We start from the raw sequence: 14,920 nt of genomic DNA, 5'->3' as shown, positions 1-14,920 counted from the left end.
AACTATAGATGGACATTCACACCTTCTTGCAGCCGAACACTTCCGCTCCACCTTTTAGGTTTCTATCACACCTTTTTTTTCACCGCATTTTATAGATTATGGTCGGAAATTCTCAACCACTCATCCGAAGACCTCTCCTCCCGCTTTTGTTAATATATTTGAACTTTAGTCAGACATTCACACCTACTTGCAGCCGAACACCACCTCTCTAGCTTTTGATGATGTATGGTCCGGCATTCTTACCGTTTCTAACACATTTTTCAGCAATTATGGTAGGACATTCACACCTTCTTGCAGCTGAACACCTCCTCTCCCACTTATGATCATGTGCGGATTGATTTTCGAAAATTTTCTTTCATGTTTTCTAGCAATTAATGATGGACATTTAGACCTTCTTGCAGCTGAACACCTCCGCTCCCGCTTTTGATCATACATTGTCAGGCATTCGCACCTTGTCTTACCCGCTTTTTACAAACTTTAGTCAAACATTCACACCTTTTTGCAGCCGAACACAGTTTTTTGCAGCCGAATTTGGGCATTCGAACCTTTTCATACCCACTTTTTACCAAATATGGTCGGACATTCACACAGTCTTACAGCGGAACACCTCCGCTCCCTCTTTTGATGGTGTATGTTCGGGCATTCGAACCTTTTCTTACCCGCTTTTTACAAACTATGCTCAGACATACAAACCTTCTTGTAGCCGAACACATCCACTCCTGCTTTTGATGATGTATGGTTGGGCATTCGAACCTACTTGTTGCCCGCTTTTCATTAATTATGGGTGGACATTCACACCTTGTCGCAGCCAAAGACCTCCGCTCCCTGTTTTGATCATGTATGGTTGGACATTCGCACCTTTTCTCACCCGCTTTTTGCAAACTATGGTCGGCCATTCACAGCTTCCTCTCCACCATACTTGTATGGTGGGATATTCACACCCACTTGCATCCGAAGACCTCCGCCCTCACTTTTGTTGATATTTAGTCGGTCATTCGCACCTTACCCGCTTTTGGCAAACTATCGCCTTCTTGCAGCCAAAAACCTCTGATCTCGCTTTTGATGATGTAAGGTTGGGCATTCAGACCTTGCTTCACCTGCTTTTCACCAAATATAGTCGGACATTCACACCTTCTTGCAGCCGAACACTTCCGCTCCACCTTTTAGTTTTCTCTGGGGCATTCACACCTTTTTTTTCAACGCATTTTATAAAAACACCACAGGAACACCGTATTGAGGCTTTGTTCTGACCGCTCATTCGGTTCGCGTTTCTTTCAAGCAATTCTCCTGGTTAGCCCGCACTCGGCTCGCTCCCAGAGCCGTGTTAAAGTCTACTTCGCATTCACTCTCTTTTCTCAGCAGACTAAAAGAAACTTCCATCCTGCACCACTGTTTGCTTTTTCACAAGAGCAGAGGAGAGCGCACCGTTCCCAGCGGCACTGCAGTACCGGGTCGATGCTTGGAGTGAACGGAGCAAGCTCCTTTTTCAAATCCTATTGATAAAAATCCATTTAATATGTAGTCCTTGCATAGACATATCACATACTACACTTGATCTTAGCCAAAAGGCCGAGAAGCGATATCTGTCCACTGGTTCACGTCCGAGGGCCCTTCCTGGCACAATGCGCACTTGTAGAGGTGTTCTTTTTATGGCCATAGTGTCACTTTGCACCTCCACCCACCCGCTGCACTGAGCACTCTTCAACCCTTTTAAATGGTATAACTTTACACTACCGCATGCTCCAGCGAGCACCATTCAAGCAACAACTTTGCACTCCAGCTTTGAACATCGGCACAGTCGCAACAAGTAAGGCGACTCTACTCAGAGAAGTCACTCTGCACAGTAACAAGATTTCTTTTGCACAGACAGAAAGGGCTTCATCCACAAAGGTAAAGCCTGCCAAAAATAGAAACAACTCATTAGTGCTGCTCAACGTTGTACTTTGCAGTAAAAGAAAGAGCAAATCTAAAGTTTCAGGAATCCGAGAATAAGCTTACTTTCTTCTTTCTTCTTCACGATTTTGGATTTTGCTATAAAATGAATTCCTTCACTCAAACTAAATTAAAACTGCTAAACCGCTAATCTGTTAAATGCAAGGCAGATGTCAAATTCACCGAAATAGGATCTAAGGGTATTTGGCCAATCGAGCTGTAGCAGCTTCGGTAAAAGAGTATAAGTTGAAGAGTTTGTGAATAAAGGTGTGCGCACACATAGTGAGTTGTAGGAAAATAGGCAGGGAGCAATGCCGGCTGGGGTATATGTTCTTGTATGTTGTCTGACTGTTTGATTTGAATATGTTGTGTAAGTGTCCTGTTGAATGTTACATGTTTGGGCTTTGACACGCTTCACTGTGGTTGTTAACTGTGTGGTGTGTCCTGAAATGTTATATGTTTGGGCTGTGTGACATGCTTAATGCTTTTCAGTAGCAACCCACTTATTCATATATAGCAACTGACAACATAAGAAGTCCGGACATCTTTGATAGTAGTTGTAGAAGTATCCTTATTGATAATAGATAAACTAATTCATAGTGATAGAACAGTAGATGAACAGGTGCCTGCACATGTCTCATGAAAATAAAATGGGTGTATGATTGCTGACGGCAGAGCAATACTGCCAAACTTATGAGTTCTTGTGGCAAACTTGATTCAGTGTCTTGACGTGTATACGCTGTTTCGCTGACTTGTCACAAGAAACAAAGTGTGTTTGATAAGATCCGACCATTTTATTATGGGAGGATCAGTATGTATGGATTCTGATGTGACTGATAAACCCATTCGTATCTTAAGCATAATCAAATACGTGAGACAACGCCCTGGCACACAATCAAAAAAAAAAAAAGAGAGAGCGGTTTTGTGTCCCCACAGTCCATAATGTAGAAAAGAGAGAAAAAAGCCTTTCTGATTTGGTGTGTGTGCTCACAGTGCAGAGTGTAGAGAAAAGAGAGAAAAGAAAGCCGTTTTGGTGTCACGGGAGTTGTGACTTAAACACACACATTTCTGAATTGAGAAAGGAAATTATTTTAGAGGAAGCACTAGAGTTTAGATCCCACATTTGTTGATAGGCATTCATTTAATTTTTCTTTTAATCAGTTTTAAAGTGAATACTAACTGAGAAATGAAAAAGGTGAAGAGTTTAGAAGCTTGGTTCAAGAGCAAAACTTGGTTTATGATCAGCTGAGTCTCTAAACAGAACAGCAAAGGGCTTCATCGAACATTTAAAAAAGATTCAGATTGTTAGAATATCCAGAATTTATAGAAATGGTGGTGATTACTCTTATTTTCTAGAATGGAAATAACTGCACCATGTCTGTTTTATGAATTTAAGGGGCTAAAAAGTTTTGTTCTCGTTTTTCTATGATTAACCGAATGTATGTGAGAGTCCAAACAGACAGAAGGGTTACGGCCGAGCGCTGGACCTTCCAAAAAAGATGAGACAGGCTGGACCCGTGCCATACTAGTTAAGACCTGCCTGTGGATAACAGGTTCTTTAAACTCTCACAAACTCACACACGTTCGCACACATACACCCATACACACACACATTCTTGAACTTGCTGCAAGATTAAACCTTTGCATTAACTGACTCCAGCAACTCTGAGTCTCATTGAGAGACTTTTCTCAACAATTGGGTCCTCAAACCAGATCTCAACGTTTTTTCCGCTGTCCAGGGTCGGAGCTGAAACCGTGCACGGGGGAGTCCAGTACTCCTAATGAAAGACCCCCTGCTGAATTGCGGTAATTAGGGGCCAGTGTCCACTGAAAGGGGGAAAAAGGGACGAGATCGTACTTTTGAATCAATGGCCAGAAGCCATTGGCAGTGCAGGCATCAACAATAATGGTGTTATTTCACCCATTAACACTTAAGGTACCTCATGCAGTGGCTGTGATATGGTTACTTAACAAAATATCTTTACCAGACATCTCTCCTACATAACAGTTCTTCTTTCACAGCCACACCTTGTTGTCGAGAGATGTGCTACACTTAATCCATCCACACTGCTACCTACCCCACAGATGGAAAGCCTCATGATTGCATGTCAGAAATAACCATCAGTGTTTTACCCAGGCCAGACTTAACTGATATACGTTATGAAAATGCAGAAATAACTATATTTATTCAACAGGTCAAGCAAAAAACCCTGATGGCACAAATGCTACAGGATTTACAGTAGTAACAAAAACTGAAGTTTTCTTAAAACAACCACTACCAAAAAATTACTCTGTTCAAGCGGTCGAATTGGTAGCTTTAACTGAAGCTTGTAAATTAAATAACAAAAAGGTTGTTAACGTTTACACTGACAGTCAGTATGCTAAGTGTGACCAAATTTCATCTGCAGAGGCAAAAGTTTGCAAAGCATGGAGATCTGTGAGGGAGTCTTCTGCCTGCAAAGAGAGGGAAGCGAAAACAGGAAAAGATTTAGCTGCTTGCTTAGCTGCAGCATCAGCTCTGGCATTGCCACAAGCAACAGGATCGTCTGAGTTAGTGTGAGCCGCACACTTACAGACCGAGATTGCTGTAGGCAAAAGGATCGCATCAAGAAGATCAGAAACCTGCTTGGAGTTCAGAATAGTTTTACCATCTGATTTAAGGAAATGCCTGTGTTTCCACAGCGCACCAAAGTCATGAACAACACCAAAAGCATATCTGGAATCTGTGTAAATAGTGACTTACCAGCTGCCAACTTACAAGCTTCAGTAAGTGCAATAAGCTCAGTAGTTTGAGCAGAGAAATGTTTAGGAAGAGAACCAGACAACAAAGTGTCATGTGAAGAACATACTGCAAACCAAACACAGTTAGTACCTGTGGCTGGATCACGCAAAGCTGATCCATCTACAAAAAGAATCATGTCAGAGTTTGGAAGAGGAGTCTCTAAAAGATCAGGTCGGGGTGTACAAACTTGTTCCAAAACAGCTTCACAGTCATGAGGCTCCCCATCCTCAGGAGTTGGAAGCAAAGTAGCAGGATTCAGAACAGTACAACGTTTAACAGTGACATTTGGCATATCACAGAGGTGTATCTGAGCCAACGAGCAGTTGAAAGATGTGAAGTTTTCTGCTCGAGAAGAATAATGGCAACAGCATGAGGAACCAAAACAGTCAAATTAGCGTAGCCCACAATATCTTGGGAGGCCAGGACAGCTTTCTCTGCAGCTGCAACAGCACGAAGACAACCAGGCAGGCCTGCAGCCACAGAGTCCAGTTTTGCTGAGAAATGAGCCACTGGCCTTTGCCTGCCCCATGTTCCTGCATAAGAACAGATGTCATACAACCATGCTTCTCATCAACTGCCTGTATGAAAGGTTTATGAGGATCTGGAATGCCAAGTGTTGGTGCTGTTTGAAGAGCCAGCTTAAGCTGACTAAAGGCTGATTCAGCCTCAGGAGTCCATGGAACACGATCAGCTGACTGGAGGCCTTTACCATGGATAAGAGCACCTAAGAGAGCTTCGAGAAAAGAGTAGTTAGGAATAAAGTTCCTGCAGTAAGATGTTATACCTAAGAATGACATAAGCTGTTTTTTAGTAACCGGTTTAGGAATGATCTGAACTGCAGCAACACGTTTAGGAGAAAGTGAGCGCCCATCCTTAGAAATCACATGACCCAAAAAGGTGACTTCGTCCTGTACAAACTGTAAATTAGAAAGGCTGGCTTTATGGCCATAAGAAGGAAGATGTTTCAACAGATTCACTGTCTTTTTCACACTGTTGTTTAGATGGACTACATAAAAGGATGTCATCCACATACTGCAAAAGAGCGGAGCCTGTGGTTGATTGAAGTTAATCCAGACTAGCTTTGAGGGCAGCATTGTAAATAGTGGGACTTTCACAGTACCCCTGGCATAACCGGGTAAAAGTCCAAGATCTCCCTTCAAACTAAAAAGCAAACCAAAATGGGCTATCAGGGTGCACTGGCGACAAGTCAACCACTGAGAAAAACTGTGCATCTGATGTAATTTGAGACAAAATAGTGTGTGGGTTGGGCACAGTAGGAGCATGTGGCTGAACTGCAGCATTCACCGCTTGGAGGTCCTGTACAAAACGCCATTCATCTGGCTGGCCAGCATCTTTAATCTTTTTAACAGGAAACAATGGAGTAAGCACAGGTGAATTTTCAAAAGGAACAATAACGCCTGTTTTCTGAAAAGATTGAAAAACAGGTTTAATCCCTTTAATTGCTTCAGGCTTAAAAGGGTATTGTTTTTTACATGGACAAAAGTCTGATTTAGGGGTGACAATTACTGGTTCACAGCCTTTTATCAACCCCACATCATATTTGCTCTTAGCCCAAAGATCATTGGGCACTTCAGCCAACATGGGTATCGAAGACAAATCTGTTTCAGATTAAAAACATGCTTCAAAATGTGATTCTGTGGTAGGAATTAATTCCACAGTTCTTTGACAATGCATTGTACTCAAAAATATTTTTTTGTATGCTGACAATCGTTCAGAAAACATCAAATTTGGATCAGCAGGTGAAACGGTCCAATCCGTTTCTTTCTGACATGTAGCAACAAACTCTCCCACACCTTGTCAATGCCAGTGTGTAGGTTTGGCCAAGGAAATGTGAGGGCGAGTACCACAAACATTAAAAAAATCGAATTGCTCTGGAGTGAGCGACACAGCCAATAAAGTAGGCGCACATATTTTTTCACTTCTTCTCATAGTCATTGTCAGGCCCCAAAGAAATGTGTGATGTGCAGTGCAAATCAGCAGGTTGCATGAAATCAGAAAGGGGTGAAACTAACGCTTTTGCTTCTTCCACTAGTTGTTGTGAAAAAGGAGAGCTGGGAAGTTTCCACTCATAAGCATATGTAAGTGCAGATGAATCAAACTGCACTGCTGTGAAAACTTTGTCAGGCTGTAACATAACGTTAATACCCTCTGGTGTAGAAGTTAAAATAATGCCTAATTTACACATGAGATCACAGCCCATTAGGTTAATGGGACACAACTCTGATAACAAAAATGAGTGTTTGAAGGAGAGCCCATCGGGAGTGACACACGCAATGGGCGATGTCATTTTCTCCTTCACAACCTGGCCTGATGCAGACATAGAGTAAACGTGGTTTCCACTTAACTTTGGAGGACAATCAAACTCCCCTGACGTCACTACTGATGAACATAAGTTCCTATATTCTGAGAGAAATATCTTTGCTCTAGGACGGAAATAGCATGCAAAACTTTACTACGTGAATCACAGTCGGCAAGCGTTTCTTCACTACACAGAGCAGGAAAAATGTGTGAGTGTGTTTGTGCTATCACCCATTAGTGGAGGCTCCGCTGCCGCGTGACGTCCAGAACCTGCCTCCCACCCTCAGTCAGCCTTTGGCCAAATTTCATCACTTTTCAGCTGTGGACAGTCCTTCTTCCAGTGTCCAGTCTGGCCACAGTAAAAACAAATATTCGGATCATAGCTCTGGCGTGGCCCATTTCGACCTCCTCTCTCACACGTCCACGTCTTCGACTTCGGCCTCGTGCTCTGTTTACACCAACTGCGTAATACATGGTCATGGCTGCCAAATGCAGCTCCTTTTCACACTTGTCCCTTTTGGTTGTCTTACGCGTCTCAACTTGGTTCTGAGCATGGCGAGCATATCGGCGAACGTCAGCCAAACGAGGACCCTCATACCATCCCACGTAAATGTTCTTTACTTCAGTGGCGACATCTGGCATGAGGCCTTTAATTATTGCATCGCAAACTGTGGCCTTCTCTCAGCCAAACACCTCTGATCTCGCTTTTCATGATGTAAGGTTGGGCATGCAGACCTTGCTTCACCTGCTTTTCACTAAATATAGTCGGACATTCACACCTTCTTGCAGCCGAACACTTCCGCTCCACCTTTTAGTGTTCTATCACACCTTTTTTTTCACCGCATTTTATAGATAATGGTTGGAAATTCTAAACCACTTCTCCTGGTTAGCCCGCACTCGGCTCGCTCCCAGAGCCGTGTTAAAGTCTGCTTCGCATTCACTCTCTTTTCTCAGCAGATTAAAGAAACTTCCATCCTGCACCGCTGTTTGCTTTTTCACAAGAGCAGAGGAGAGCGCACCGTTCCCAGCGGCACTGCAGTACCGGGTCGATGCTTGGAGTGAACGGAGCAAGCTCCTTTTTCAACTCCTATTGATAAAAATCCATTTAATATGTAGTCCTTGCATAGACATATCACATATTAAACTGATAAGTACAGATTTTTTTTTATTTTTTTTTTATTTTTATTTTTTTTATTACAAAACTTCCAAGAAACATTTAGAACAACATGACAAAACAGTCAAAGTAATGCTTTACATGTCCGACACAAAAACCATACAAACATAAGAAACAACCACAAAGAAGCACTACCCGCTCATGAAAATAAAGTCTTCCATCGCTCTCTTGCAGCGTGATACCCGTACTTTTCCTCCTCCATTCTTCTCATGCATCCAATCTCTGCCCTCACCCTTGCCACCACCCTTCCCACCTGCCAGTCCACATTGTTTTTAATCAACGCCGTCCTTGCATCCCACAGCGCCACCTTTCCCATAGACAGAACCAACCATAACAGAAAACCCTCCCTACCTTTCCCCCTTAAACCCAAGCCCAGCATTATCATGTCATACTTTAAAGACCCCAATCTTGGAAAAAAAAGAACCAACTCAACCCACACTTTTGTTGCAAACCCACATTCCCAAAACACATGCTCAATTGTCTCATCAGCCCCACACCCCTCCCTTGGGCACAAACTCCCCCGTGTCAACCCGTGTCTATTTAAAACTTCCCTGACTGGCAACCTCCTGTGTAAGGCGAGCCAATTTATATCCCTCGCCCTGTTTGTGAGACCTTTCTGCTGTGTGAAAACCCACCCTTGTTGCCCCACCCCATACACCCCCACCAGCCCCCTTTTTTCCACCAGAGCCCTGTACAGGCGCCGGTGACTGAAGCACAGGTCCCCCTCCTGACACTCTGGGTGCTTTTTCCCCCAGCATACCACCTGCCTATAATACGGGGGTAAGACATCCCCCTTTGGCCTTCTATTGTCCCAGGACACCAATCTCCTGAAGGGGAATGACAACCAAAACAGCAAAAGTGCCTGAAAATGATGGCCACTTGTCTGTTGCACAGACCTGCACAAAAAGGAAAAGAAAACCACATCCAACTTAAGTGGGATGTCCGGCACACCCCTCCCTCCCATCCGAACTTCCTGGTACATCCACTCCCTTCTCACATATTCATACCCCCCCCATACAAAGGAAAAAACATCTCTCATGAAACTTCTCCTATATTGAGGAGGTAAAGGAAAAACATACGCTAGGTATACCAAAAATGGCAAAATATCAGCCTTCAAAACCAGCACTCTACCACTTAAGGAAAGTTGCCGGGATTTCCACAGCCCCATCCGCGAACGGGCTGCAGCCAGACGCCTTCCCCAATTTAATTCTGCACTCCCTTCTCCCTGAAACTCTACCCCCAGGACTCTCACTGGGCCCTGGCACTGGGGCAGACCAGCTAGGCCTCCCACCCTACCAGCCCATGGTCCAAAAAACTTAATGGTGGACTTCCCTAAGTTCACCTTGGCCCCCGACACTATTGAAAAACTCTCCACCACTTCCAACAGCCGTGTGACCGACCTCTCTGTTGTCAAAAAAAAGGTCATGTCATCCGCATACTGCATCACTGTCAACTTGTCCGGACCTGCTCCAGGAAGGTGCAGACCCACCACACCCGGGTCCCCCCGCACCACCGAACCCAGCGGCTCCATGTAAGCCACAAAGAGCAGCGGGGAGAGTGGGCATCCCTGCCTCACCCCAGTTCTCTGTGCCACCACTGTACCCAAGTGCCCGTTCACCATAACTCTGCTCCCCACCCCCTTGTACATGATCTCCAACCACTCTATAAAACGGGGCCCAAATCCCATCCTCTCCAAAACTGCAAAAAGAAACCTGTGGTTCACCCTGTCAAACGCTTTCTCCATATCTAACCCCACCAAACTCATATTGATCCCCCGCTCCTCCACCCAATGAATACAGTCCCTCACCAATCCCAGATTCCACTGTATTAGCCTTCCCTCCACCCCACACGTCTGATCCTCATGGATTACATGAGGTAGAGCCTTCCGAAGACGACCAACTAGGACTCGAGCCACAATTTTGTAGTCCACACAGAGCAACGTGATCGGCCTATAGCTTTCCATTCGCTCCCTGTTTTGATCATGTATGGTTGGACATTCGCACCTTTTCTCACCCGCTTTTTGCAAACTATGGTCGGCCATTCACAGCTTCCTCTCCACCATACTTGTATGGTGGGATATTCACACCCACTTGCATCCGAAGACCTCCGCCCCCACTTTTGTTGATATTTAGCCGATCATTCGCACCTTACCCGCTTTTGGCAAACTATTGATGATGTAAGGTTGGGCATTCAGACCTTGCTTCACCTGCTTTTCACCAAATATAGTCGGACATTCACACCTTCTTGCAGCCGAACACTTCCGCTCCACCTTTTAGTTTTCTATGGGGCATTCACACCTTTTTTTACACCGCATTTTATAAAAACACCACAGGAACACCGTATTGAGGCTTTGTTCTGACCGCTCATTCGGTGTCGCGTTTCTTTCAAGCAATTCTCCTGGTTAGCCCGCACTCGGCTCGCTCCCAGAGCCGTGTTAAAGTCTGCTTCGCATTCACTCTCTTTTCTCAGCAGATTAAAGAAACTTCCATCCTGCACCGCTGTTTGCTTTTTCACAAGAGCAGAGGAGAGCGCACCGTTCCCAGCGGCACTGCAGTACCGGGTCGATGCTTGGAGTGAACGGAGCAAGCTCCTTTTTCAACTCCTATTGATAAAAATCCATTTAATATGTAGTCCTTGCATAGACATATCACATATTAAACTGATAAGTACAGATACTACACTTGATCTTAGCCAAAAGGCCGAGAAGCGATAACTGTCCACTGGTTCACGTCCGAGGGCCCTTCCTGGCACAATGCGCACTTGTAGCGGTGTTCGTTTTATGGCCATAGTGTCACTTTGCACCTCCGCCCACCCGCTGCACTGAGCACTCTTCAACCCTTTTAAATGGTATAACTTTACACTACCGCACGCTCCAGCGAGCACCATTCAAGCAACATCGGCACAGTCGCAACAAGTAAGGCGACTCTACTCAGAGAAGTCACTCTGCACAGTAACAAGATTTCTTTTGCACAGACAGAAAGGGCTTCACCCGCAAAGGTAAAGCCTGCCAAAAATAGAAACAATTCATTAGTGCTGCTCTCCACGGAAGTCTTTAGTAAAAGGCGAAAGACTTGTACATTATGAAGAGAAACCAGTGTATGATTATCCATCACTGCGGGAGCAGGGCATCAGGCTAGTTGGCATAGCCACCTTCCCCATGGTGAGCTTTGCTTGGTTGAGACGCTTGCTCCCCCCCCTTGCTCCTCGGCTGACCAAGTAGGAACAATCGGGCCCTATTCGATGGCTGCCTTGTCTTTTACTCTGTGCAAAAGACAAGGCAGCCACAAACAACACGGGAACACCGTATTGAGGCTTTGATCTGACTGCTCATTCGGTGTCGCGTTTCTTTCAAGCAATTCTCCCGGTTAGCCCGCACTCGGCTCGCTCCCAGAGCCGTGTTAAAGTCTGCTTCGCATTCACTCTCTTTTATCAGCAGATTAAAAGAAAGTTTCATCTTAGGCTCCCTGAAACTTCCATCCTGCACCGCTGTTTGCTTTTTCACAAGAGCAGAGGAGAGCGCACCGTTCCCAGCGGCACTGCAGTACCGGGTCGATGCTTGGAGTGAACGGAGCAAGCTCCTTTTTCAACTCCTATTGATAAAAATCCATTTAATATGTAGTCTCGCATAGAGGACATATCAGACATTAAACTGATAAGAACAGATACTACACTTGATCTTAGCCAAAAGGCCGAGAAGCGATAACTGTCCACTGGTTCACGTCCGAGGGCCCTTCCTGGCACAATGCGCACTTGTAGCGGTGTTCTTTTTATGGCCATAGTGTCACTTTGCACCTCCGCCCACCCGCTGCACTGAGCACTCTTCAGCCCTTTTAAATGGTATAATTTTACACTACCACACGCTCCAGCGAGCACCATTCAAGCAACAACTTTGCACTCCAGCTTCGAACATCGGCACAGTCGCAACAAGTAAGGCGACTCTAGTCAGAGAAGTCACTCTGCACAGTAACAAGATTTCTTTTGCACAGACAGAAAGGGCTTCATCCGCAAAGGTAAAGCCTGCCAAAAATAGAAACAACTCATTAGTGCTGCTCAACGTTGTACTTTGCAGTAAAAGAAAGAGCAAATCTAAAGTTTCAGGAATCCGAGAATAAGCTTACTTTCATGAGTTCTTCACGATTTCGGATTTTGCTATAAAATGAATTCCTTCACTCAAACTAAATTAAAACTGCTAAACCGCTAATCTGTTACATACAAGGCAGATGTCAAATTCACCGAAATAGGATCTAAGGGTATTTGGCCAATCGAGCTGTAGCAGCTTCGGTAAAAGAGTATAAGTTGAAGAGTTTGTGAATAAAGGTGTGCGCACACATAGTGAGTTGTAGGAAAATAGGCAGGGAGCAATGCCGGCTGGGGTATATGTTCTTGTATGTTGTCTGACTGTTTGATTTGAATGTGTTGTGTAAGTGTCCTGAAATGTTATATGTTTGGGCTGTGTGACATGCTTAATGCTTTTCAGTAGCAACCCACTTATTCATATATAGCAACTGACAACATAAGAAGTCCGGACATACTTTGATAGTAGTTGTAGAAGTATCCTTATTGATAATAGATAAACTAATTCATAGTGATAGAACAGTAGATGAACAGGTGCCTGCACATGTCTCATGAAAATAAAATGGGTGTATGATTGCTGACGGCAGAGCAATACTGCCAAACTTATGAGTTCTTGTGGCAAACTTGATTCAGTGTCTTGACGTGTATACGCTGTTTCGCTGACTTGTCACAAGAAACAAAGTGTGTTTGATAAGATCCGACCATTTTATTACGGGAGGATCAGTATGTATGGATTCTGATGTGACTGATAAACCCATTCGTATCTTAAGCATAATCTAATACGTGAGACAACGCCCTGGCACACAATCAAAAAAAAAAAGAGAGAGAGCGGTTTTGTGTCCCCACAGTCCATAATGTAGAAAAGAGAGAAAAAAGCCTTTCTGATTTGGTGTGTGTGCTCACAGTGCACAGTGTAGAGAAAAGAGAGAAAAGAAAGCTGTTTTGGTGTCACGGGTGTTGTGACTTACACACACACATTTCTGAATTGAGAAAGGAAATTATTTTAGAGAAAGCACTAGAGTTTAGATCCCACATTTGTTGATAGGCATTCATTTAATTTTTCTTTTAATCAGTTTTAAAGTGAATACTAACTGAGAAATGAAAAAGGTGAAGAGTTTAGAAGCTTGGTTCAAGAGCAAAACTTGGTTTATGATCAGCTGAGTCTCTAAACAGAACAGCAAAGGGCTTCATCGAACATTTAAAAAAGATTCAGATTGTTAGAATATCCAGAATTTATAGGAATGGTGGTGATTACTCTTATTTTCTAGAATGGAAATAACTGCACCATGTCTGTTTTATGAATTTAAGGGGCTAAAAAGTTTTGTTCTCGTTTTTCTATGATTAACCGAATGTATGTGAGAGTCCAAACAGACAGAAGGGTTACGGCCGAGCGCTGGACCTTCCAAAAAAGATGAGACAGGCTGGACCTGTGCCATACTAGTTAAGACCTGCCTGTGGATAACAGGTTCATTAAACTCTCACATACACAAACTCACACACGTTCGCACACATACACCCATTCACACACACATTCTTGAACTTGCTGCAAGATTAAACATTTGCATTAACTGACTCCAGCAACTCTGAGTCTCATTGAGAGACTTTTCTCAACAATTGGGTCCTCAAACCAGATCTCAACGTTTTTTCCGCTTTCCAGGGTCGGAGCTGAAACCGTGCACGGGGGAGTCCAGTACTCCTAATGAAAGACCCCCTGCTGAATTGCGGTAATTAGGGGCAAGTGTCCACTGAAAGGGGGAAACAGGGACGAGATCGTACTTTTGAATCAATGGCCAGAAGCCATTGGCAGTGCAGGCATCAACAATAATGGTGTTATTTCACCCATTAACACTTAAGGTACCTCATGCAGTGGCTGTGATATGGTTACTTAACAAAATATCTTTACCAGACATCTCTCCTACATAACAGTTCTTCTTTCACAGCCACACCTTGTTGTCGAGAGATGTGCTACACTTAATCCATCCACACTGCTACCTACCCCACAGATGGAAAGCCTCATGATTGCATGTCAGAAATAACCATCAGTGTTTTACCCAGGCCAGACTTAACTGATATACGTTATGAAAATGCAGAAATAACTATATTTATTCAACAGGTCAAGCAAAAAACCCTGATGGCACAAATGCTACAGGATTTGCAGTAGTAACAGAAACTGAAGTTTTCTTAAAACACCAACTACCAAAAAATTACTCTGTTCAAGCAGTCGAATTGGTAGCTTTAACTGAAGCTTGTAAATTAAATAACAAAAAGGTTGTTAACGTTTACACTGACAGTCAGTATGCCTTCTCAACTGTACATGTGTTAACACAGCATTGGAAAAACAGGTATGTTGACATCCACAGCTAAATGTATAAACTACAAATATTTTAGCATTATTAGATGTTATTCAATTGCCATCTACAATAGACTCGTATGAATGACCGGAAGGAAAACCATACTGCCAAAGAATTTGTTTAAATATGCTGCAGTATTGAGCCACGGACCATGTCATGTCTCAACAGGAGGGATGGAAGCAATAATGAACAAGGTTTTTACAGCATATGGTTTTACTAATTATTGAATTTTTTTTTAGAATAAATAAATGAATAAAGTTTTGTCTAGCAGGTCAAATATGTGCAAAA

At 43.7% G+C, this 14,920-nt stretch overlaps 3 non-coding genes and 2 pseudogenes across 3 annotated transcripts; all 5 read right to left on the bottom strand.

The window, feature by feature from the left end:
• Positions 1–1,414: 1,414 nt before the first annotated feature.
• Positions 1,415–1,581, bottom strand: LOC140314821 (U2 spliceosomal RNA; annotated as a pseudogene).
• Positions 1,582–8,041: 6,460 nt separating this feature from the next.
• LOC140314833 (U2 spliceosomal RNA) lies at positions 8,042–8,249 on the bottom strand (annotated as a pseudogene).
• A 2,481-nt stretch (positions 8,250–10,730) lies between these two features.
• LOC140314923 (U2 spliceosomal RNA) lies at positions 10,731–10,918 on the bottom strand. The gene has a single exon (XR_011917248.1). It is a non-coding gene; the product is annotated as a U2 spliceosomal RNA (small nuclear RNA).
• Positions 10,919–11,193: 275 nt separating this feature from the next.
• On the bottom strand, positions 11,194–11,307 carry LOC140314870 (U5 spliceosomal RNA). Its single transcript, XR_011917199.1, has one exon. It is a non-coding gene; the product is annotated as a U5 spliceosomal RNA (small nuclear RNA).
• Positions 11,308–11,718: 411 nt separating this feature from the next.
• LOC140314905 (U2 spliceosomal RNA) lies at positions 11,719–11,908 on the bottom strand. The gene has a single exon (XR_011917232.1). It is a non-coding gene; the product is annotated as a U2 spliceosomal RNA (small nuclear RNA).
• Between the last annotated feature and the right edge of the window lie 3,012 nt (positions 11,909–14,920).

This window comes from Leuresthes tenuis, unplaced genomic scaffold (assembly GCF_036924035.1).
Source record: "Leuresthes tenuis unplaced genomic scaffold, fLeuTen1.0.hap1 SCAF_9, whole genome shotgun sequence".
NCBI classification, from domain to species: Eukaryota; Metazoa; Chordata; class Actinopteri; order Atheriniformes; family Atherinopsidae; genus Leuresthes; species Leuresthes tenuis.
This window is presented reverse-complemented; position numbering and strand designations above follow the sequence as displayed.